Source organism: Lichenostomus cassidix, chromosome 21 (genome assembly GCF_008360975.1).
Source record: "Lichenostomus cassidix isolate B80296 chromosome 21, HeHo_3.0, whole genome shotgun sequence".
In the NCBI taxonomy this organism is placed as follows: Eukaryota; Metazoa; Chordata; class Aves; order Passeriformes; family Meliphagidae; genus Lichenostomus; species Lichenostomus cassidix.
Window position 1 is genome coordinate 7,568,649 of NC_139501.1, and position 24,823 is coordinate 7,593,471.

Genomic DNA, 24,823 nt, shown 5'->3' on the forward strand with positions numbered 1-24,823 from the left:
AGCTTTACACTCTGTGCCGGTCAGCCAGCACTCATAGCTTTGCCTGGCTGCACATGCACTGGATAATCGGGCCCTGCTCTCTGCCGCTAACAAAAGAGATAAATTACCAGCCAGGCTGCACCCACCCAGCCCAGCCCCATGCTGCAGCCTCCAGGTGCTAACCCTGCCTAACTCCCCACACACACAGACCACCCCATGGAGCTGCTGGAGAGCTTAGGGCAGTATCTGTCAGCTCCACTACAAACAAGCAGCTTTTATCATTGTGTGTGAGGACTGAGAGCTCCCTACAGCAGGATTGACAGGGGGGCTTTCCAGCTGCAAGGCAGAGTGAACCCAGCACAAGAATCACAGACCTGTCCTGGATACAGGGAGTTACAAGAGGCTTCCAGGGACCCTGGTCTCCGCTCAGACTGTCCTAACCTTGGCACCAGCATTGCTCCCCGCTATCATCAGTTAATCTTGCACATGCTAGCCAATGCCCTGAAGTACCCCAGCATTCCCAAGCCCCCCAACACCTGCTCTTACAAAAGCATCCATGCCTGGGGTTGATTTTGGAAGGATCCCCAGATCCCTGGGGGGACTGTGGGGCAGCCCTTGGAGTGGGTGGAAGTGCTGGCAGAGCACTTTGCTTCCACGGGGCACTCAGGATCCAGAGGAGCCCAAGCCTGATCAGCGGTTGTCAGTTTGTGTCCTTGGGGCTCTGGCAGGAAAGGGATCAGCTGCAGTAATTGAGGCAGCAGGAATGAGAGCTATGTTCCAAAACGGTGGCAGGCAGGGGGTGCCGGGGGCTGCCCTCGGATCAGTCCGATCCAAGGTCCACAGTGATTTCCCAAATGTACCCTCCTTCTTACCCTCTGAGCCCACCCTGAGCCTCACAGACCCTAGGAAGAGCCTCCCAAGAACAACCAGACCTTTGAGAAACTTAAACCACTTTCTCCAACACCTCTGAACTCTGTCAGGAACATCCTTCATCAGAAAGCTACAAGTGCCAAGCTGTTTTCCCTCGAGGGCAAATCTCCCTCATGCTGTCAGAAGAAAAGCCGCCTGGGTTCACATTGCTGTTTAAGGTGAATGCATGGTGTGTTTTACCAACTAATTGTGAAATTGCAGACTGCTCCAGAGGCAAAGGAGAAGCATTTTATTGTAAGCAGGAGAATTAATCATACCTGGGGCAGTACAGATGTCAGCAAAAAACAATGCAGAAAGGATTTCTCAGGAAGACTTCTTGACATGAACAGGAAGGTCTTTTTCAGGTCTTTTTAGATATGAATGAAAGATTCTCGGTGGCTGTTGTGACCCCTGTTTTTACCCTTGCTCTCTCGATCTAAGAGAGGGATGTGTGTGCTAAAACTACAAAACTAGAAGGGGAAGGAGTTTTATTCAAGAAATGGAAACTTCTCAAGCCAAGGCGTCTGCTACAGCATTAATTCATGACGTGTCCCATATACTTTATGGCAGAGATTAAACAATACAAAGGATAAAACATTTCAAAAATGGCGTTTATCTGGGAAAACAAGAACAGACTAGACTCCAACCCATCTGTTGTGCAATGCTAAGTTGTTGAGCTCTCAGCCCCAGCATTCAGGTTCTGCTCAAGGAAGTACCACTGGCTGTTGTTTGCATGTGTGCAACCCAGCATTTCGTCACACCTTTTTGTTTGTTGTGGACTGAATCCCCTTGGTAACATGGCCACCCCCTTTTCCTCCCTTCATGCATTTTTCTCTGCCTGGGACTTGTTAGCCTGATCCCAAGGGCTACGCCTTCCCATGGCTGTTTCCCATTTGAATATGTGCATATGTGCACACGGAGGGGTGAAAGAAGAGAGGGACTCAGTCTTCTGATTCACTGCAGCCTTTCTCTATATTTTTAAAAGATATTGTTTATGATCAGCCAAGCTCTGCTGAGTACAGATTTTTGTATCCTAACTCTGAGCTTGCCTCCACCAGCTTGGCCCATTCTGTAAGGCAGAGGAAGCAGTGGCAATTCTGGGATGTAGCACTAGGGATGCAGCGTCCTCCTGGCAGCACTGGAACTGTTGCGGCAGCTAGGTAGGGAAAGAAGAAATATTGATATGTGCAAGGGTAGAGGTTAAAAAAACAAAGAAGAAATTCTGAAATGCCTTCTATGAAACCAAGCAACATACGGGGAAGGTGAGGAGAAAAAGAGAGATGATACAGGCAACACTGACTGGGGCTGTATAAAAAACTGGGTTAACAGCACTTCCTAATCCTATTTGGTGATAGATTCCCAAAGTCTGCCATGAAACCTCTCCCCACAGTTCCATTTAGACTCAGGCAGCCACAAACCTGCTGCTGAGAAAAACAGGAGTCCCCCATCTTCCTCTTGACTTCCTCAGCCATGCCCCCAAACATGCCCAACAGCAAGTTTACCTTCCACATAGACTCGACCTGAAATCTAAAAACTTGTCCAAGTAAAAAGCAGTAACAAAGTGAAGAGGATGGGAAACAGAGCCAGAAGCAATAGCAGGACGTGTTAGGGATACAAGACTCCCCCAGAGATGTGGCCTGACCAGCAGGTGAAGATGCATGTTGACAAAGTAATGTTTTCTCCACCAAGTTTTCTTACCAAGCATCACTTTTGCTTTTTGCTTTACCCATGTGCTGAGGGATGCCAAAGTCAGTCCAAACTACAAAGGAGACATGATCATGAGAAATCTGACCTTTCCCTCTTTGTCATCCTTATTTGCACATACGGATGATGCTGGACATGACACAAGTTCACAGTGATGTGAAGCACCTGCACGTGCTTCCATACCAACGTTGATGACATCAGTCTTGGGACTTGCTCAGGGGACCTACTACCAGGAAATGACTTCTCTTAAAACACGAGGAAAGCTCGGTGCAGCCTTTGTAGCTTCCAGTCCAGCAAGCCTGTAATATTCACAGGAATGAGACTCAAATTTCTAATTATTGGCTGAGTTATTTGTAGCTTCATATGTTTTAGGGCCAGAAGGGACCATCATCTAGTCTGGCCTCCTTAAATGGAAAGCTCCATAAGCAACAACCAATTCCCCAAGCTTCATTACAGTAATGAGCTCAGGAGTCCTGCCATCTCGTCTCTGGCTCCAACTGCTAGACCCCGCCATGCCAAACACAGCTGCTCAGATCTGCCTCCAGCTTGAAAGGGAAGTCTAAGTGTTCCTGCTGAAGAGGCAATAAATCAAATGCCAGTGTCCATGGCAATGGGGAAGGGTGACTACCTGCACACACTGTCTCAGCCTGCCCAATAGGGAGCTCAGCTCCTGGGTGCCTTGTCCAGGGACAAGCACCAGCAAGGACATGCATCCAGCCAGCAGGCTGGGATGGAGTGACTTACTTTGCCATGATGTTGTTTCCCCTTTGGGGAAATCATTTTGGGGACGGGAGAGAGAACCACTGACACTTGCCTGGTTTCACACCCTGGCCAATGCATTTCACCTCACTGCGATTGTTTCAAGGCATGCAGTGCGAGTAACCAGAGACCCAGTGGAGCTGTGTAGCAGCTCTAGCAGGCTTTGCCCCTGCCTGGGCTCCTTGGATCAAATGGCATTGGGAACAATGTGGCAACTGCTCTCCTCTGTGCCCTGTGTCAGAGGCACATGCTGAAAAACCACCCAGGCCCTTCCTGTACAGGCTGCACTACCCACCTCCCTCCACGGGGCAAGGGAAGGTGGCCTCCAACTGCTGCCACAGAACCTTGGGAGGAACAGCCCAGCTCTCCGTGTATTCATAGGAAACCACGTGGCTCTGACACAGGGAGAGATCTCTGAACTAGGACATGGCTGGGACATGGGCTGGGACCTTTCAGGGATGAGCCACTCATCTTGTCCTCTGCACCTCACCCAGCTCCAGGCTGGGACCCCCCTGGACAGCAGATGATCACCTTCAGGCACCAGGTTGAACATTTGAACAATAGAAGAAGGGTTGATGCAGGAACTTGGGGCCCTGGGGGACAGGATTTGGAGCTCACCCACCTAAACGACACACAGTGGGAAGGCAGCCCCACATCGACACTCTCAGGGTGCTCCAGGAGCCACCAATCAAGGGCAGAAGCTCATCCTTGCATCGGGGAGGGAAAGCTTGGCAGACAGGACACTACTAGTCATGCTAGGCTGGTGTTTGCACCTTCTTCCAGGTGTCCTCTCCTGCCACTATGGAAATTTGCCTTTTAGAGGCATTAGTGGCTCAAGGAAGCACCTCAGCATCTTCTCTGCTTCCCATTCAGGCCTCTTCCTTATAGGATGAAGTAAGTGTCACTGTCACAGCCAATAGCCACCAGTAACAACCACAGCTATGGACAGATGGATGGGATGGGATGGGATGGGATGGGATGGGATGGGATGGGATGGGATGGGATGGGATGGGATGGGATACACACAGCTTCATGAAAACAGAAGGCCACCCACCTCATGACCAGTTCATGGAAAAAGAAGCAGGAAGGAGGTGCTCCAAATCCTTGGTCAGGCTACTAACCCCAGACTGTCTGCAACATGACAATGGGGAAGAGGCGGGAAACAACAAGCCAGAAAAATCAGAGCTTTGGACATGTTTCCTGGAGGCAGCCATAAATATAATCAGCAGAAGAGCACTCATCCCATCAATCAGCAAGGCTTCTCCAAGTACCATGGGCAATTCCCACACACCAGCTTGGACCACGCCAGCTGTGACACCCCTGTGAGTCACTGCCCCGGGGTCTACCTGGTGGGTTGAGTTGGCTGCTGGTCACATTGCACAGCACAAGTTGCTTACTGGCATTGTCAGGGCTACCACCCACCCCCCCCTGCTGCCACGGTATTTCGGTGATAACAGAGGCAGCTCAAGACTTCTCCTTACTGCAAGCAAGAGGTATTTTAGTGGCTGCAGAGAAGCAGGCTCTGGGGAGGAGGAGGGATGGGCTACAGGTATGGCAGAAAAAGCATGGAATTTTGGAGAACTCTGTTTATCCATGCATGGACCAGCCAACACCCTGTGTGCCCTTGGATGTGCCCATCACCTCTTTGGGGGCAAGGCACAGAGGCAGGCCATGCCAAATGACACATGCCAGATGACTGGCATGAAGTACAGAGAGACATCTGCTGCTCATTCCGTTCCTGCTGAGATGACTCAACTCCTACCTCAGGTGCCTGAACAGGCAGACTCATGTGGTGTGCAGAGCCCTGCAAAGACCAGCCAGGGCCCATAAAAAGCATCACCATGGACAGGGTTTCTGTGTGGAGATGGGAGATACAGACAGGCAGGGCTTTCCCCCATCCTGGTCCCCCATGGAGGCTGGCAGAGCACATTACAAGGGCTGGAGGGTCTGTAGCAGGGTCTGGGTCTGGAGGGTCTGGGTACCCTTTACACTCTCATCCAAGCAGCAACAGGCAGAAATCTGGCAGCTGTGCAAGGTATAAAGTTCTGCTGTTCTCAGCAGCACTATGTAAAAGTCTGGGCAGGGGGCTGGGGAGGGGTGGAGAGCAGAACAGCAAGTCTAAGAATCCTTCCATATACTCTCCACTACCTGAGCAAACCATCCTTCCTTCATCATCCATACCTTGGACAAGAGGTCCCAAAGGAATACACAGTACAGGATGAGGTCTGCAATAGAGATGCACAGGAAAAGGTATGCAAAAAACCTGGCTCCTGGAGCCCTGCTGAATGGACAGGGCAGCCTTTGCCAGTGGTGTTACCCTAAATTGGTCCTCTCAGGACCTGTCTCATCAGCCTTTAAGCTCAGTTGGTGCTTTTCTATAGCAGGTAACATCAAACAAAATGTGGGAACTGAGTCACAGTCACACACAAGGCTGGACATTGAGGGCATCCCATCACAGCCTCACTTTGCACCAACATCCTCATTGAGGCTAGCAGTCCTTCCATGAGTCATGAGGCTCAGCCAGATGACCTCTCTCTGTATGAGGGAAAGGGTGTCCAACACCCGTGTCTTGAGTGCAAGAGCATGAAATTAGTTGGGTAAAATGGTGGAGAGAGGAGCAGAGGGAGCTTTGCACTGTGCCTGACATGGAGCCTGAGTGGACCTTCCCCTGCAAGGCGTGATGAATCATATCACAAAGTGTCTGCTTCTCCCCCAAGACTGTGCAAAGGCCTCATTACCAACCATGGTTTGCTGCCCAGCAGAGCAGTGACAAGCAGTGCAAGTGCTCAGCAGGACAATCAGGGCAGTGAGGACAGCTGGTCTCACTTGGCCTGAGAGCCCAGGACAGCAGGGAAGGAGTAGCCTACTCCATCCCAAGCCCACACAAAGAGTAGATGGCTGCCTAATTGCCTACCCGTGGGAAAGATGAGACTTGCTCTCTGGAAACAGAAGAGCTCAGCAGTCTCAGATAGCCAATTGACTTATTGCAGACTCCTGGGGTGATAAATTGTGACTAATAGTGGGCAGGTGAAAAAGGGACATTCAGGGAAAAGGAGTGAGGGACATTCATTCCCCAGCAGTTTCTGCCCAGCCCTGCCCTCTTCTTTTACTGCTCCTTTCAAGCCACTTGGATTGTGCAAATGCAGTGCTTTCCAAAACCTGCAGAACCTCCCTCAGAAGGCTCTTGCCCCCTCTCTTCCTGCTCCCTTTCAGGGCTCCTGTCCTCTCCCGCCCCTGCTGCTTGCTCTCATTTCTGTCTCTGGCATAGGAGGCCCAGGGTCGGGGGGAGAGGAGCATCAAGCAGCCCTTACAATGCCACAGCACAGGACTCTGGAGGATGTTTTTCCATCCCCATGAGACCCACATGTCTTCTCCAGGTCCTGTTCCCAGCCCTGATGCAGATGGCTCACCTGGGCAGGAGAAACAGTACAATGTTCTGGATATGGAGATCTTCAACATCCCGCTAAAAGATCCACCATGTTAAGCAGCCCTAGTGTGGCTCTGATTTGGACCCCAGTGAAGAGAAAAAGCCATTTGGATCTCAAGTCACAGTAGGGCTAACTTGAAAGCAGAGCCTGTGAGAGGAGGATCCATGGGATCAGCTTGAGGAAATGGGCTTTGCCCAGCACATGCTGAAGGGCCATGAGGCAGCAAGTGTCCACCAAACCCTGCTGGACCCTACACAGATGACTCAGGCTGCCTGGCTTTTTCCCACACTTCTGTTAGTGCTTTCCTCCTTGCTCCACCATGTGCCCTAGTGAGACAGAAAAATGGACGCTTGTGGGAACACACCAGCAGCCAAGTCTTCATCAAGCCCTGGCTTTCCAGAAACTCCTCTGGGAAGAGCCAGATCAGGGCTTATCACAGCCTGGATGAAAGCATCCTACAGGTGGGACAGGGAAGGTGATGACCCTTACAAGAGGCTGGATAACAGGCAGGACAGCATCAAGCAAGGTACCTAGCTCACCTGAGCCTACTCTAAGAGCCCAGTGCTCCTGTGGGGTATGCAGTCCTGGACATGTTTGGGACTGGATCTTTGAACAGGTTGGATAGGTCAATCAGAGCTACCCAACCCACTCCAGGCTGCTTTCATGAGGGGTGTCCTCGATTCCTCTGTGCTGTGCTTGAAGACAATATTTGGCGATTCTCCACTTCTCACTTCCCCTTGCTCACACTTGCCTGCTTCACAGCTTGTCAGAAAACGATACCCACTCTGGAAAAGCAGTTTAAAATCAAGTCTTAACAGGCAGTTGAAAATTAGCAAGGGATATGCTATGCAAAAGAGCTAAGAATTAACCCTTTCCTTCACTCTAGAGGGTCTGCTCCACTCCACGTACCCACCACCCACCCTAAGCCACTAAACATTTGGACTCACACCAAGAGTCTGACAGCAATTAGCTGGAGAAGCAGCTGGCAACCATCAGCTACTTGTAACCATGCATTAACTGGATTTATCACAGGCTTGGAAATTATGAGTATTTGTCTGTAAATACACCATTTCCATTTCACTCAACCACATATACCCAAAATTTAAAAGCCCGTATCTAAGTACATCCCTCAGCTCCCTTTCTAGACAGTGGTGACCTCTTTTTTTAGTATCTGTCTTGGAATGAGCTGGATAACCCTGTTGAGAGCTATATTCCTTACTGCTGACTTACAGAAGTCTGTGGTGAGCACCCAGGGTCACCAAATTGTCTCATGGAAAGCCAGCACTCTTTGCATGATGGAGCTTTTCCTCAAGTCCTTCCCAACAAGATTTCAACTTTTAGCAGCTGCTTGCTAGGAGCTGGGTATGGACATGTTCCCGGGAGATAAGACATGCATCCAGGTTTAATCCAACACACTGAGCCCTAGGGTACACCACTAGTTACTGACCTCCAATTAGACTTTGTTCCACTGGTCAGTACTCATGGGGCTGGCCATTCAGCCAGTTTTCAATCCACCTCACTGCCTGCTCCCTCAGCCTGTACATCCACACCTCATCTATATGGATCTTGTGGGGAAAAGAGCCACAGGTCTTGCTGAAGTCCACTGGTCTCCCCACATCTACAAGGCCAGTCTTTCATCATTAAAATTAATAATGTTGATCAAGCATGACTTCCTCTTGGTGAGTACTCCTGATGATTTTCTTGTCCATCATCTGCCTCATATGTGTCCTTTGTAAACTCAGCCTTTTCCATGCCCTTTGCAAGCAGGTTCCCCCATTTTGAACAATGCTAACCACATTACATGCTCTTCCGTTGCCTACATGCATAAGTCCATCCTGTTCTTTTTGACACTCCCATCCAGATTCAATTTCACTTGGGCTTTGGCTTTTCTAACTTCAAACCTTGATGCTTTGACAATGTTTTTATTGTCTCAGTTATCCAACCTTACTTCTACCATCTGTATGCTTCTTTTTTAGTTTGGCTAGGCTCTCTTTATTCATCCATGCAGAGTCCTTGGCATTTTTGCCTGACTTCATATTTGTTGGAATTGAGTCTCTTGAGCTTGCAAAAGGAACTCAAAGAATCTTGTCCATCAGAAATATTTCTTAGTTAGTCCTGGTGTCTCAGGACAATTTTCTTCTAAGGCTGGATGTGATTGGATTAAGCAAAGAGAAGATTTAAACCTGCCCAAAGTAACACAGTTGCAGGTAAGACTACATCCCCATGATACAACACGTGGCAACAGGAGCTGAGCCATCTTCTGCAGCCCAAACTGTTCCAGCAGAAAGCCTTTCACGTAAAGGTGTCTCTGTCGACCCCTCAAATGCTTCACAGCCAGCTGCAGTACAAGGTGACAAGACATTTATGTGCTAAAAAATGATTGCTGCCTGGCTCTGTCACAACCAGGCTCTTTCAAGGGTGAAAGAATTAAACTCAAGATTAAATGGATGAGCTTGCAGATGAGGTCTGCCCAAGTTTGTGCAGTTGACTTGGGGTATTTTCAATAATCTTGACACAATTAAGCTCATGGCAGATGTATGACCTTGGCAGAACACCTGCAAGGCTCTCAAGGGACAACAGGACATCATGTCTCAAAATAATTTGCTGAGTCCATCAGAGAGCCTCTGATTTGGTCACCTGTGAGTCATGCAGCATTGTGGGCATACTTGTCTGCCCAGAGAGGTGTCTGAGGGCTTACCAGGAACTACATGAGAGTTATTCCAATGCAGAACCCCAATGTATGCTCGGACAGTTTGAAGCTGCTGAAGCATCATTAACAGTTAATAGCACTTCAGCTTTTAGCAGATATCAATCTTCTTGGAAGCACCTGCTCTCTCTCTCTCTCTCAAAAAATTAACTTAGTGGGGGACTTGCTTACCACCTTCCAAGACAAGATTATTCCAGAATTCAATTGTGATGAAGTAGGAGATCAATCCCTGTCTGATGAGCGTGCTGTGCATATCATGATGGAGACTGATGGATCAGCCTCCCCTCATAAGCAGAGTTCCAACCAACATGGAAACCTAATTAAATGTGACCAGGAGATGGCTTTACCCACATCACTTCCAGCCTTCTCTGCCCAGAGGAGTGGGTTCATTGAGGCAAAGGCTCATTTGAAGCTGTTTGACAGCCCAGGCATTAACTGATGGTCTTACATCACTTGTGTTTAGCTTCAGCCCAAGCAGGTGCCTCCACACTCTAATTCCAGTAAGGCCTCAGCAGTTTTGCCACCCATTCCACACAGCTGCAGTCCCCACTTGGGCCAGGGAAGCCCCACTCTGAAAGGCCACAGTGGCCCTGTGGCACAGCCCTGTCCCCAGGGTGGCATGAGAGGCTCTCCAATTCCAGTGGGTACTTCCTGGTCCAAGGCACTGCTGCTGAAGCTCACACTGGGCACATCAGATGTTTATCACCTGCCCTCACCCTGGGAAGCCAAACCAGGCAGTCTGAGCACTGGCATTGCTGAGACTGGTGCCATCAGCCTTGTCCCATGCTGGCTTGTAATATCCAAGGGAGAGGAGGGGAAAGGAGACAATTGAACACTCATGTCCTCCATACCAAGCCCTGAGCACCCTGTAGCCACTGCCTGGGCTAGGGGAGACTTACATTTCAACATGTCATGGACTTAACTAAAGCTCCACAATTTCTGGGGCAGCAGGACAACTCTTCCCCAAGGTCACGTCTGCCTCTCCAATCCCCAGATCTGCTCACTGAGGCAGACCCGTGGTTGCCACACTTAACCACCATCCCGTTATGAAAATTCAAGGGGTTTCCCATGGTCTGGTTCCTGCAGAAAATACAGACAGCTAGAGCCCTGCTCTTTGCATCCCCTCTTTTATCCCACCTGCTCCCTCCTACATCCATGCCAGCCACTTGCAAACCCCACCAGGGCTCTTTGCAGGGATCTTTCTGCCTGGACTGCAGATGCAGGGTGAAGTTTCTGTGGCAGAAACACACTCCCCCAGCATGGCTCTACCTGCAGGGTGCTGGATAACCACCCTGACACAGAGCACCCTTTCACCTCCAGGAATGGAAAATGCCATGCACTAGGAAACGAGACATATCAGATCCCACTTCTAAATCTTCCCTGTCTCTGGTCTCCTGTGACTGCCTGCACAACTGTAGATGGCCAGACATCACCCCTCCTGTTGTCACAGTGCTCCAGTCCCTAATCCTGGGAGAGGGCTGTGATCTGACCCCTCTCCTTCAATAACTCATTTCCTTATTTAACTACCTCCACTGCTGCCCAGAACTGTGTGAAGCAGAAGTTCTTCCAGGGAGCTCAAGCCCACAGAAATCACCCCCTTGGCTGGCTGTGCTCCTCACAGCCACACACTGGGGTCACAGCAGCTGCTGCAATCAGCCCAGCCAGCCCCAGGCCTTCAAGAGCATCCAGTTCCTGCCAGCACCCACCATCACTGGGTGAGTGTTTGTCTGCCTTTCTCCTTTGAAAGGAGTTTCCATAGGAACAGGCAGGCCAGCAGCCCTCTGCAGTGTGGTTCTGGTATATTACCCAGCGAGAAAGTACACAGCTGCCCAGTATTGTCCAGCAGCTGTTCCCACATCCCCCAGCATTTGCTCAGCAGCGACGCTGGAGCATTATGAGGCCACTCAGCCATGGAGATTGTGGGGCTCTGTCAACTAAACACTGGTACTCAGACAGAGCTGGAGATCTGCTTCCTCACCAGTTCTGTTCTCACTCTTCCACCTGCAGCACCTGAGTGCTTCCCAGCAGTGCAATAGGGGACATGGTAGAAATCCATCCTATGTGTTGCTCCCATCCTGCTGCTCTGTTCAGGTCCTGGGCAGGACAGCCACAAGCCCCTCAGCCCAGCTGACTCCCCACCATGACCTCAAAAGCATTCCAGACCCCCCGGGTGAGAATGCAAGAACAGTGTCCATGCTAAGCATCCCTTCCCAGTTGCAGTGACAGGGAGGTGGGTCACTGGGACCCATCTGTGTGTGTGGCATCAGCCCAGTGCTGCAGCCACTTGGTGTGGGGTTGGCAGCACAATAGCACAAGTAGCTGTGCAGGGGGCCTGGATCAGGTTGGATTTGGCTGGAGGAGGAGGCACAGCGCATTTCCCAGAGCAATGCTACCAGCAGAACTGCTGTTGAGGTCCAGCCAAAACCTAAAGCCTTCTTCCCCAGCTGGGAGCTGCGCAGCTCCCCTTCCTCCCTGCAGCCATCCCCTGACACCCGGCTGCAGCTGCCTCTTCCAATACTGAAGGGCACTCTCCAAAACCCTGGCTGGTGTAGTGCTGCTGAAGGATGATGACCCAAGGGCTCAGAACCCCCAGCCAGCTCTCACAGTGCCTGGATGTGTACCCACAGGGACCTCAGCTGACATGGGGTTGGGAATGCCTTGGTGAAGGGAAGTGTCCACAGGCCATCTTTATGATGGAGTCTTGTCCTTCCAGAAGATTTTTCAGCTGGAAGAAAATGCCCTTAGTAGTCAATTCCTTCCAAATCTCCCTTATTCCTGGAAGCCAGATGTTCTCCTGAAGCTCCTGAAGAGACAAGAACTGCAGGTTTCCCTCATTTTTACTTCCCCACCAGTTCAACCTCTTTCTCCCTTTCTTCCCTTATGTCACATCCCTGTGATAATGATGGGGGGTGGGGAGGGTCACTGTGAGGCGGAGGGACAAGGTTTCACGAGAGAGGGTAGAATGTGGTGGACCATGCTAGAAAGAGGCAAGGGATGGAGGCATGGGGGAAGGAATAGATCAGGAGAGGAGGAATAAGGGGCAGGGGAAGGATGCATTTTATAATTCACTGTTCCACTAACCCCCTAACTAGAGTCACTCCGGACAGGACAGACAACTGGAGGTTAGCAACCACTTTCTCCTGCCCCAGCCAGGGCACAGCAGCGGGGAGGCAGCCTGGGGGGCACTGGCTGTCTGAAGCCCCAGCTGCCCCACACTGCCCCCACCCCATCAATCCGGAGGGCATCCCACGTGCAGCTGTGCCACTGTCACATTTGTTCTGAGGCAAGGTCTGCAAGCCTCCAGCCCCCTCAGCTCAGCTTTTCACTAGTGTGGGTCAGGGGCACAGAGCATGGAGCAGGATAAGGCCCAAGCCCTGCTTTTCCTGGGCTCTGCTGGATCTAGGTCCTATTGTTTTGGACAGGCTGGGTTGCAGCATCACCCAAGCCATGGGGTGAGGGGGTGGGAAGCCTGATACCTGCAGCAGATCATGGGGACTGTCCTGTGCACGGCCCAGGAGATCCCAGGTCTGTGGTTCTTGCAGGTTGAGAGCTTCTCCCCATCCAATCCCACCCTTCTGGACTGAACAGACCCATAGCACTCTGGTGTTCCATCCAGGACAAGGTCCTTCCCTGGTTCAGAGAGAGTGACATTCTGGATACCCCCAGGAGTCATCCCCAGCTAGTGTACACTGTAGTGGTCTAGAAGGAGAAAAGAGAAGATCAGTTTAAAGATCTCTCCATTCAGAGCTGAAGGGCCAGAACAGGACATACTCTTCCCACTGACACCCAGAGGTGAATATAAAATGAATATAAAAGGCCACTGGGTAACACTGGCACCACTGCTGTGACTAGAATTGAATTTTTAGCTTCATCTCAACCCCAGAGATGTCAGAGCAAAATCCTTCTGGACATCCCTGAAGGGGAAAGATGAAACTTTTTTCTATTTTTTTTTTTTTTTAAATTTTGAAAACATGGCTGCCCTGGCTCATCCTCTGCATGATCACAGCACAGTTTGGGGCCAAAGCAGAGTCTCCCACCAGTGCTGGTCACAACAACCCTGCAGGCTGCAGCTTTTGGTAAACATGTCTCCATGAAACCTTTCTCTTTGTTCTTCTTGTTTTCAAATCCAAAGTATTTGCTCCAAGGAGCAACTGGAAACAGCAGAGTGGGCAGGCTTATGCAGGGACCTTGTGTGGCATCCCCTTGGCATGGGTACCATGCTTCTCTCCTACTCTCACACCCACTGGGGCAGAATCTGGCAGAGGAGTTAATGCTGGTGCCCCAAAGCAGGGAAATAGCTGAAGGACTGAACAAGAGGGAAGTTTTGTACCTTGTTCCTTGAATGGCTTATATAGAAAAACTGGTCAGAAATCACGCACCAAAGGGAGGTTTTCAAGACGCAATCAGATTTTCACCTGAATGAGTCCTTTTCATTAAAACATCTGTTTTCAGAAAAAAATTTCAGTGTTTCATCTGAAAGAAAGAAAAAGCAATGAATTTTAAAATGCCACTGCAACATCTCAAACACAGGGAAAGCTGGGTTGACCCTGCCATGAAGATGAAGAGTGCAAACCCAAAACACCAGAAGGGCCAGGGTCTGTGTGTAGTTGAAAGAAGTTTGCCCTCTCCAACAGTCAGATTGTCAATTTTTGCCAAATAACTCAAACATCCCATAGAAACAAATGTCCTGATCATACTCATACTACTGGCAGTTGAATTGTTGTTGACCAGGCAGCAGTGACAGAGATTTACAGCCAGGGGGGTTCTGTTAGTTGTCCCTGTACATGAGATCACTCTGCAAGGACCTTCTAAGACATAGAAACATGAAAATAAGCAAGGCCAGGGGCATCCAGGGAGAACAGCTCACTCAGCATCCCAGCCCAACAATAGCACGAGGCATCTTGCCTTGCCCTCTCCATCCCAGCACTGAGCTCCTATATCCTCTGCCCCCGAGCTCAGCCAAAGCTCAGTAACTGGCAGGTAACTCATTAGTGTGGCACAGCCCCAAAGCCTGGCAGGGAGACAGGACATAAAAGCAAAACTCTGTGACATGGACCAGAAGGACAATCCTGGAGGACAGCACCTGGGGCTTGGTGGGGACCCAGAGATGCTGCTCCAGCCGACATCCCCAGCCGCCACCCAAGCAAGGCCAGGTCGGGTGCCAGGAGATGTGGTTTGCATGGAATTATTGTTCCATGGGAAACTGGCTGTCTTCCTGCTCTTCATCTGTCAGCAGGATTTTCAGAGAATATGCTCCCAAATATGAAGTGAATGTGGCAGGCTGGGCTGGAGCCCTGTGCTAGAAAACCTGGACGTCAGAGTGAGTCCGGTTTAATCCCAGAGTCTGTGAGAATCAGTGTAAAGTAGCATATCAAGTGAACTTTTCACTCTGTGGCAGGAGGGATTACCACATCCCCTTTGTTTGTTGTGCTCTGCGTAACTGAAAACACTTTAACCCTTTCATGCAGAACTGTGGCACTAAGTACCCATGAAAATTCCTAGGAAAACTGCAGCTGTTCCGATCTCTGCTGGCTGGGGGTAGATGAGTACCCTCGTTTTCCATGAACCATTGCTACTAAGCTCCCTCTTGGCTGGGGAAATGGGTCCTGCTTTAAAATGCCTCCCCACAGGGTTCCTTGGGAAGGTTTGCATCAGGCAGTGCAGGCGGCACCAGGTGCTCCCAGCTTCTCATAGCCCTGGCCAGGCAAAACCTTGGAGGAGGCTCCACTGGTTCCATGTCCAAGTGAATTTTGCAGCTACAGAGCAGCAGTTTCAGCCCTTTCAGCACCCACACAGCTCACCAGTCCATCATCTTTTACTGCCCTGCATTAGCTCAGTTCCAAGAAAAAATGCATAGGAAAACCCTGCCAAAATGTTAAAGTGAGATCATTTCTATTAGAAAATGTTCCCTTTGGAGAAGCAAATTTTGATGTGAAGCAGATCAGAAAAGTTATTTTGGTTCAAGATGAATGAAAATTAAAATGCTGAGAAGTTTATTTCTGATAAAGCACCGGTTTCATTGCTCCCTCCTTCTTTCTTGGTAGTTTTCCAGTTGAAATGTCTCAAAATTTCAGCAGTACTAGACAAATCACCAGGTGACTAGGTATCCTGGTTTTAATGCTCCTATTCCTTCTTGATAACTTTCCTGCAGTTGGAGAAAACAAAGGGGAAATAAAATGGGGGAAAGGCAGAAAAGCCAAACTCCAGGGCATGAGTCATCTCACTGCCCTCAGCAGTAAACTGAAAGAGGGAAAACTTCCTGTTTCCAGTTTCAAAAGAAAGGCTTTGAAATGCAACCCGAAAAGCTGAGTTTGAAACTGGACTTTGCACCTTATCCTGTAACTTCCACTGGCTATTGAAGACAAGAAAAATAACTTTCTTTTCCTGAAAAGAAAAGCATTAAAATAAAACTTTCTAGCTGGGGGACTTTCTCCTTTAGGAAGTTGGTGGTGTCACTTTCGCAGCAGCTTCTCATCAGTCTCAAGCTCACTGGGTAGGCCCCACGATGCATCTATTTGCTCCTCAGGATGCAGTTTCTACTCTCTCCATCCTACACTGTGTCCATCACCTCCAGTCACACCCCACCCTGTGCTCAACAGTGACATACCTGCTTGGTCACAAAAGCCTTCCCTCAAACTCCCTCCTCTGGAAATACCCACAGGAAAGCAGCTGGGCAACCCTCCACTCATCCAGTGAAAAAAATATATTTAAGGTTAGCTCAGGAGCTTCCTGGGGGCTATTTTCGTTATTTCATGTGTTTGCAGCACAATGGCCACAACATAATGTTCACGATCAGCACTAAAGGTGGGTAGTGCAATGCTTTCAGTCCAGGCATCCACTCCAGCCCAGCATCCAAGCTCTCTAGATAGACAGTGTGTGTTCACTAGGGGATGAGGCTCAGGTCTGGATCCTAGACCCTGTTCACAATACTCTTTCTTGCTCTTCATTTGGGTCTTACTGGCTGATGGGCTGAATTAATGAGCCCTCCAGCCCTGGCACCAAAAGAAAGTTCCAGGTTTCCCAGTCGTCTTTGCCAGGTGCTAGAAATCACCACCTTTTCCTTCCTTCATGGTCCTTTCATGGCCCTGGGCTCAGTGCCATGAAGTTCTGCACCTTCCTGCTACCAAGGGGCTGCAAAGCATCCACATCTAAGGAAAATCCTCAGCACAGCTGGGACACATGCTGGTCCTGGATCCCAAAGTGCCTTTGTGTGAAAATGAATGAACTCTCCTTGTGAATGCGGGGCAGGTACTGCCGAGACAATTGACCACAAATATTCACTTACACTTTCAAATGTGTTTGTGCCAACCTGCTCTCTTGAGAATGCACTTTCCTAGGCAAACACTCAGGAAACCCACATTGTAAGCTCAATTGCTCCCTGAAAACAGATTTCTGAATCATTTAAGTAACCACTAGTGGTCTGGCACCCAAGACAGAACCTTCAAATGGCAGGGTTCCCTTCTTTGAATGGATAAGTGGGTCAAACAGCTCATCTTGCCTGGTCTTCAACCCCTGCTGCCTCATCCTCTTGTCCCATAGGTTGGTGAGGGTCACACCTGAGCTGAAACCATTTCTTTGGAGTCTCTGTCTCCTTCTTTGATGTGTTTCTGCTTCTGTGCTGGCCCAAACAGTAGGCCATGTGTACTGATGATGAGACAAGGAGCACAGGGCCAGATACAGGCAGGATCCATCCAAGTGGCTGCCTCTAGCTAGAGGTTGATCTCTGAGATGTGGACATGCTTCTTGCTTGTCAGTTCCCCCAGCTTGGTGCCTTTCTATGCCCTGGCACCCTGGGTCAGCCTGGGTCACCCAGTGCTCAGAACCTTCCCAAGGGTGGCTGCCTGAGGGACCTACTCCAGCTCATGGCAGATGGGGCATTTCCCTGGAGAGAAAGACTCAGAGCCCAGCCCTGCCTTTGCCTTGCAGAGCCAGCTACTGCCAGTGCGGGGAGCGTGACCTTGTGACTCCCCACAAATCCCAAATTAATTAACCGCGGGGACACTGGGGCAGCATGAACAGCCTGCTTGATTTCTCTGCAGTTTTTTCCTGGGGCTCAAACGGATTAGCGAAGGCAGGAACAGGGAAATATAACAAGGGGCTCAGCTTTCAGCTCCTCCTCCCAGCCAGCAGACTTCTGTTCTTACCAGAGGTATTAACAGCAGTAATCCACAATGTCTCTGAGCATTATCTGTGTGCAGCATCCTCTTCCTCTCCCCCTTGCCCTTGCATGTATGCTTCCATGCTTAGCTCATGTCCTGCCTGATGAACTTGTACCATCCTTGTTCCTCCTTGACACATGCCCCTCCATGCACATCCCATCCCCCTATATCCTATGGTATATGCAATGCCCCACACAGAGCAAACCTAAATTACCATGGGGCCAGGCACGTCTTGCATGTCTCTCCCTGTAGCCCAACATGCTTTATGTATAACCCACTGATGCACTCCTACACGCACATGAATACCCCTCCGGGCTTGAGCGTGTCTGCATCCGTTCCCCATGCATGCACATCTCATGCATATAAACTCACATGAGCTCACAGTTTGTCCATCACAGTCTCATCACCCTCGTCACATGCTCTGCACCAAATTCTATCTCCGCTCTGCATGGCCAGACTGGTCGTGCTGTAGTTTGTGGGCTCACGCCACTTCTCTCAGGCCATTCTTCCATGACTTCTTGTAGAGAGCATTGTGCATGCTGGTCCCCAGGGAGAACTACGCCATGACAGTGGTGCTCCAGAGTCAATATACAATGTTCGAACTCTCTATTAAAAGGAATTTTGTCACAGCTGGAGCAGGAACCAAATGCAAGGACCCATTTGGGCTTGGTATCATCTCAGTGCAAAGAAGCCTTTGATGGGAATGGCTGAGCTGCCACCATCTGCTTCCTCTAACAGATCTGTGGGCACTACTGCTGTTTTTCACGCCTTTTAGAACCCTTGGGTTAGCTGGGAGCAGAGGGTGTCCCTGTGAACCAGCAGGCTTGGACATCTCTGGGAACACTTTGGGTCACTCAACTGAGTCACTGGGTTCAGTGCCTGGCCATGGCTGCTGAGGTCCCAGATAACAGGGAGTTGAGAATTGATGGATTTAGTGTCCCCTGAGCACCACTGATGCTTTGTATCCAGTGCTTAGTCATTCAGACAGGAAGATGTGAAGACCCGGAGGGTCCTCAGCACGGTCAACCTTACAATAAGGGAAGCAGAAAAATGTGGAGCAGACAAAAGTAATGGGATTTTGTTAAAGCATGAATCACAAGGGGGTGTGAGAGGGGTCTCCTGAATGGGCAGGGAGGAATGACCTGCAGATAACTCAGACTAGATCCACAGAAGATCTCACTCCTGTGCTTGTTACTATAAACCAGCAGCATCTGACACATGCAAACACAATATCCTCTTCTCCAGGAGAGAAGAGAAGAAACCAGCAAGATGTGGCTAGCACAGGTCTTTCCCATGAGAATTCCTTTTGAGTTTTATAAATAAAGATAAAGTTTGGATGTTATTAAAAACAGTGTCCCAAGACTTGGACGGTGCAGGTCTGGCCAATCAGGCCTAGGGGGAGGCTTCTGACTGACCAGTCTGGGTGACCTTTGAAAACTCTATATATATGATGAAATCAAAACAATAAAGGTCTTTCCTTCTTGCCACTGAGAACTGGATTCTTCTCTCTGCTAGTGGCTCAACAGTGACAGCAAGAAAGAATTGGAACCCTTCTAAAAATTATCAAATTCCTTACAATGTGGGTTTCCTGAGTGTTTGCCTAGGAAAGTGCATTCTCAAGAGAGCAGGTTGGCACAAACACATTTGAAAGTGTAAGTGAATATTTGTGGTCAATTGTCTCGGCAGTACCTGCCCCGCATTCACAAGGAGAGTTCATTCATTTTCACACAAAGGCACTTTGGGATCCAGGACCAGCATGTGTCCCAGCTGTGCTGAGGATTTTCCTTAGATGTGGATGCTTTGCAGCCCCTTGGTAGCAGGAAGGTGCAGAACTTCATGGCACTGAGCCCAGGGCCATGAAAGGACCATGAAGGAAGGAAAAGGTGGTGATTTCTAGCACCTGGCAAAGACGACTGGGAAACTTGGAACTTTCCTTTGGTGCCAGGGCTGGAGGGCTCATTAATTCAGCCCGTCAGCTAGTAAGACCCAAATGAAGAGCAAGAAAGAGTATTGTGAACAGGGTCCAGGATCCAGACCTGGGCCTCATCCCCTAGTGAATTTTTCCTTGCCACAATAAAACCTAATCCCTTACGTACAGACACTTCGAAACAGTCCAAATCAAAGTGCAAGATCCCAGTAGCCCACCTGTCAGCATGCTCCAGTAAATTCTTCCTGAAGCTTTTAAGATCTTAAAGGAAATAGGCTGCCTTAGTGATTGGCTGGTGCTGCCAGAGTGAAGAACTCTGGAAAAAACTGCACCTTATCCCTCAAAACCAAGATGTTCAGCTTTGCAAATACCCATTCCCCTGGCTCCCAGGTCTGTGCTTCTTTCTGTTCTATCTCTATGCTCCAAGCCTCCATCAAGCAGCTGAAAACTTATTATCAGCCCAGCATGGCTGAGACTGGCTATGTGGAGAGAATGGCAGCTCCCTGCCTAGCTCTAAGAAGTTTATAGTCAAAGATGGCTCTGGTAGCAGGGGAAAGCCCTCATCAAACAATGACAAAGTGCCCGATTGATGAGACCCTAGTCTCTGACCTTCAGTCCCTTGGCAGCATCCCAGGTTATCTCAAAGTGAAATGGTGCTGCACAGTGGGATTGGAAAAGTTAGCCAAGGCTTGGTTCAGACTGCCACTGTCCATAGAGTCCATCCAGAGTGGTAGCCTTGGGGAACAGAGACAGATCAGCTTCCCCCTAGCTGACTCTGCCTGCTTTGATGCAATCTGTCCTCTTAAAACCAAAGATCCTGCTCTCCAGTGGTCACAGAGCCTTGTCTTTCCTGTAGTCTGTCTGAGGTGGTGTCCAAACTGAGAACACTGAGGCCACCAAACAAGTGTTCCCCACACTTGGGTGAAGTGGGTAATACATAAATTAGCCTTTGACTTCTCCTTGGCATGGACGACTCTCATGGGAACAGCCTGCCTGGAGGCAAGAGACTTCTCCAAGCACAGATGGACAAGGAGCAGCTCCCAGCCAGTCAAAACCCATTGACTGAGCCCAAGTCATTGAGCCACTGATTCAGTCATTAGCTCAGTATCAGCATGTGTACATAACACTCTCTACATCTGTGACCAGGTAACCTAATTAATCATTGGTGCAAATTGCTCATGTGAAATGGACAGGGGCTCAGACCCAGAGTGCTTGGAGAGCCCCATTCCATCCTAGTGACTGTTTTGAGGTGATAAAGAAACATAGAGGTCTGAAGTAACAAAATACTCAGTTCTCCAAGGTACCAGGCTCCTGATGCTGGCCAGTTCTTGGACCAGCATAGCCTCATGCTGCTAGTCCACATCTCCGATCACACTTAGGACCTTTCTTCCAGCCTAGTTCTCCTCCATCCTTTCTGACACTGAACAGCACCACACACAGCAACAGTGGATTTTCTGCAGGGCTGGAATACATCCCCTTTATTGTACTGTTTGTTACATGTTGTTATCAACCTGGTCATTCGAACCCAAATCCATCCCTCCTGAGCTTGCCAGGCCAGATGGTAAGGGTATGTTATATGAAGGGTCCTGTGCCGTATCAAAAGGTAAGTGAGTTACAAACCGTGTCACCAGCAGGTACATTCCCCACTGCTCTGGACTTGATGGGAAACTGGGTGTATGAGGGCTGTGCATTGAACGTGGCCAAATAACTCAAGGAAGGATGAGTAGGCGTCACGCATACAAGGCTGTGTCTTTTCTCTTTGGACAGCAGCAGCACTGAAAGGGCCTTAGGCAATTGTGGAAACAACTTGAGCTGAGCATAAGCTCCCAGAACAAAAGAGAGCTTAGCTGGCAAACAGTCTTAGGGGCTTTAGCAGAGGGGAAGCAGCCTATCCCTGAGCATGGCAGGAGCAAGTCCGTCACTGCCATACTGGCACAGCTCCATTGTCAGCACTTCAAAGCATTTGTTGACAACATGGAAGAAATGCAATAGAGGACATAAACACAAATAAAGGTCTAGAAAAGCTGTCTCCAAGTTAGAGATGCTCAAGGTGTGGCTCAGCTACCCACTTGCAAGGACGTGTTCAAGAGCAGGTGGGTTTTGGTTCTGCAGAGAACAGATGCAGCAGACACTCATGCTTTGCAGCAGGGAAAGCAATAAAATATGGGAACAAGTGACTTGGGGACCTGGTGGAGCATTGCTTTTCTGAGATCAAGGCTGACTATCCTGCTTTCAAAACCCTGTCCTGGGTTTGGCCATGGATCTGAACTTGAGACAGGGGATGCGCCACCACAATCCCGCAGGAAGTTCCTGGCAGAAGGACAGACCAGTGCATCAGAGCTGTCCCTCTGTGCCACACTCTTCACTTTGCACAGAGCAGGGAACAAATAGCTCAGGAGGGTGTACAATGCACACACTTTTTTTCAGACAGAGCCTTAGAACAAGGTCAGGATTAATGCAGCTGCTGCCCCCAGGCCAACTGCACTACAGGCTTGTCTGCTAGAGCAAAGCACTCAAGCCTGCCCACCTTTGTCTGGCAACTGATCTAAAGGCTTGTCCCTCCCCAAATATGTGGCCCCCTGGCCTGGCCTGGCGTGTCTTCTCCAGCACCTGCCATTCAGCTGAGCACCTCTGATGGCTGGTTTTGAGAGTCTGGAAGCCCTCCTGGTATGGCAGGGTCTGGGGCTTGTATTCTGACCCTACAGCCATCTCCCCGATACTGTTATCAACCCAATGTGGCCTCAGGTTTCACAGAGGCCAGTGCTGTCCATCAGGGTTTGCCAGGCAAGAAACTGCTGGGGCAGCAGCACTGCCAGTACTCAAGGGGCATCCATCTTCCTGGAAATCCTTCCTCATCCCCATGGGATCCCCAACTCTTCAGGGCCTGAACCACTGGACTGTCATTCCTGAGCTCTTCCAAAGGCTCCCTGAGTATCACATCAGCCAGCTCTCTTAATTTCCTCATGTGCATGCCCTGCCCTGCCCCACAGTCAGCCCCAGCCCCAGCAGCATTCAGGAGCACTCCAGCAGCACAGGGATGCCTCTACATCCAGCCTTGAGATTAGCCATAAGCAAAATGGCTCTTTGAGAAACAAATGCCAAGAAGAGCCCAGGTAACATCAGGATACAACTGGTGGAGTTACAGGGCACAAAGAAAAATTGAGATCACTCACCCCACGTCCTCCTCACAAACCAGCAGGACACAGTGAGTGCTACTGTTTAGTCACACACAGTAGAAAGACCCTTCCTTTAGCTGGATTTATACCTGCTGGCATCTCCCCTTGGCAAATCAGCTTCTTCACCTGTTCTAACTTACAAAATTACATTCTTGCTCAGGCTGTGACAAAATAAGACCTTTTAGTGATGGAGTTTGTCAGGTGCTTTTGGAAAACCAAGGACACTTTTCCAAGTGACTCCCTGATTTACGTGTTTCTTCCTTCAGCTTGCTGCCTTGGAGATGCACCACCTCTGCAGCAAGCAGTCATCACAACCTTCTTCCAGGTGAACATGTACATGTCTATTAATTTAATTTTCTATTATAATATTGATCATTTGTTCAGTGACCTTTAGTTTCCGAGGTCATTATTTCAAAAACCTGGTATCATATTTACCTGCCTTCTGGGACAGAAATTTAGACAGCAGGGACCACTGAACAACTAACTTGGCTCCAGCCATGGTGAGTTCCTTTTGCCCTGATGACTTTCTGTACAGTTTAACAGCTTGTTTTGAAACTTTCCCACTTGACTTCTTGACAAAACCAAATTCTCATCTCTGTTTTCCTGGGAGGCAGTGTTGCAAACTCCAGAGACAGGCAGGGGTTTCCCACACATCTGTGCTCACCTCTTCCAGCAGTGGGCACAGGGCATCTCCCTGCCCAGACAGGAACAAGTCTCTACCTAGTCTGGGGGAGCAGGATACACCTCAGCAAAGAAAAAGGCAATTTCCAGGTGCAGATTTCAGCATTCTCCCTGCTCCAGAGGCCAGTCTGTACATATACCCTGTTTACTCCATCCCACCACGCAACCCCCAACTTTTCACATCTCTGTTACCTGCGATATTTCAGGGTGGTAAAGCAAGAGCACACCTATGCATATGGCTGACCCTGCAGACAAGTCTGGGTGTGCAACATGCTCATGTGACCCATCACCTATAGATTTCATAGCACTCAATGATCCTGGCAGGGAATTATCCAGGTGCAGCCCCTGCTCACACCTCTCCATGGCTATTACCAGAGCAAAGTGAGTTTCTCCCATGCCAGGACCAATGTTAGCCTGCAGAAAACCCTTCCTCTCCTTCCCCATGAACAGGGATTTAGCACTGGCCCACCAGTTCCCTAGGAGTAGGGCAGGTGAAGCCAAATATTTTTACTAATCCCAGCTCCGAAGAGCTGCTCTCAGGTTACAGACGATGTGAATAGGATCTATGTTCCAGGGTGATCACACTTCCTGGAATTTCTGCAGGACCAGTTATCTGTTCCTGTAACCATCTGCAGCTGAATGTGCTAGTATGGCCCATGTCCAAAATGCCTCCTCAGAGCCCAGTCTGAGGTCTTTGAGTGGAGCACGGCTGGCAGCAGAAAAACTACCCTGCCGCTTCACACATGGGTCTCCCAACTGAACAGCCCAAAGCACCTCAGAAACCTGATCTCTGCAGCCTTCCATAGCCCAGACGAGAAGAGACAAAGAGCTCTGTCTCTGGAGGAGTGTCTCAGATGAGGAGGAATCCTCACGTTGCAGCCTGTTCTTTCCTAGTAGGTCTGATGACTCCTTTGGGATGTCATGAGGCCCTCTGGGATGGGCTGATGGTGGAAGCTTGTCCTTTGATGAAGGCATAGGGAACTGCAGTGAGCAAACAGCTCAAGCCATGTGAATCCAGACAACAAACCTTTCTCCACACACCTTGCAGAAGATGCTGCAGTCTCCACTGCAGTTCAGACTACAGTGTTTCCTCCCCATCACTACTAATGCTGGCTTCCTGACAAAAGTTTTAGGGTTTGCAGGCATCACTGCAGGGCTTAGGGAGCATTCAGGCTGGCATATGCACCCTGTCCACAGGTTCCCCTGCTGTCCAAAAAGCAGCTTTCAAGCCTCCAATTACCACACTCTTCCACAGCCACCCAGGTAAGAGCAGCAGAGATGAGCAGAGGTGCTGTCTGTCACCCACCTGTGCCTGTTAGAGACCAGCAGATGCAGTTCTGCCAGCTGAATGACACCATTGCATATGCATGAAAACTGCTTCATGCAGCACCTAT

The 24,823-nt window shown here is 49.7% G+C and overlaps 1 long non-coding RNA gene across 3 annotated transcripts in view; it reads right to left on the minus strand.

The window, feature by feature from the left end:
• Window positions 1–1,115: 1,115 nt before the first annotated feature.
• Window positions 1,116–24,823, minus strand: part of LOC146428464 (uncharacterized) — a 28,354-nt gene continuing 4,646 nt past the window's right edge. Inside the window, exons 2-7 of one of the 3 annotated variants that reach the window (XR_014856109.1) lie at window positions 8,227–13,959; window positions 4,406–7,564; window positions 2,758–2,891; window positions 2,587–2,647; window positions 2,307–2,408; window positions 1,116–2,044 (exon numbers count right to left, since the gene is read on the minus strand). This is a non-coding gene — a long non-coding RNA (uncharacterized LOC146428464). Of the gene's footprint in view, window positions 2,045–2,306; window positions 2,409–2,586; window positions 2,648–2,757; window positions 7,565–8,009; window positions 13,960–24,823 lie in introns of all 3 variants that reach the window. The other 2 variants (XR_014856107.1, XR_014856108.1) reach the window with 2 other exon arrangements.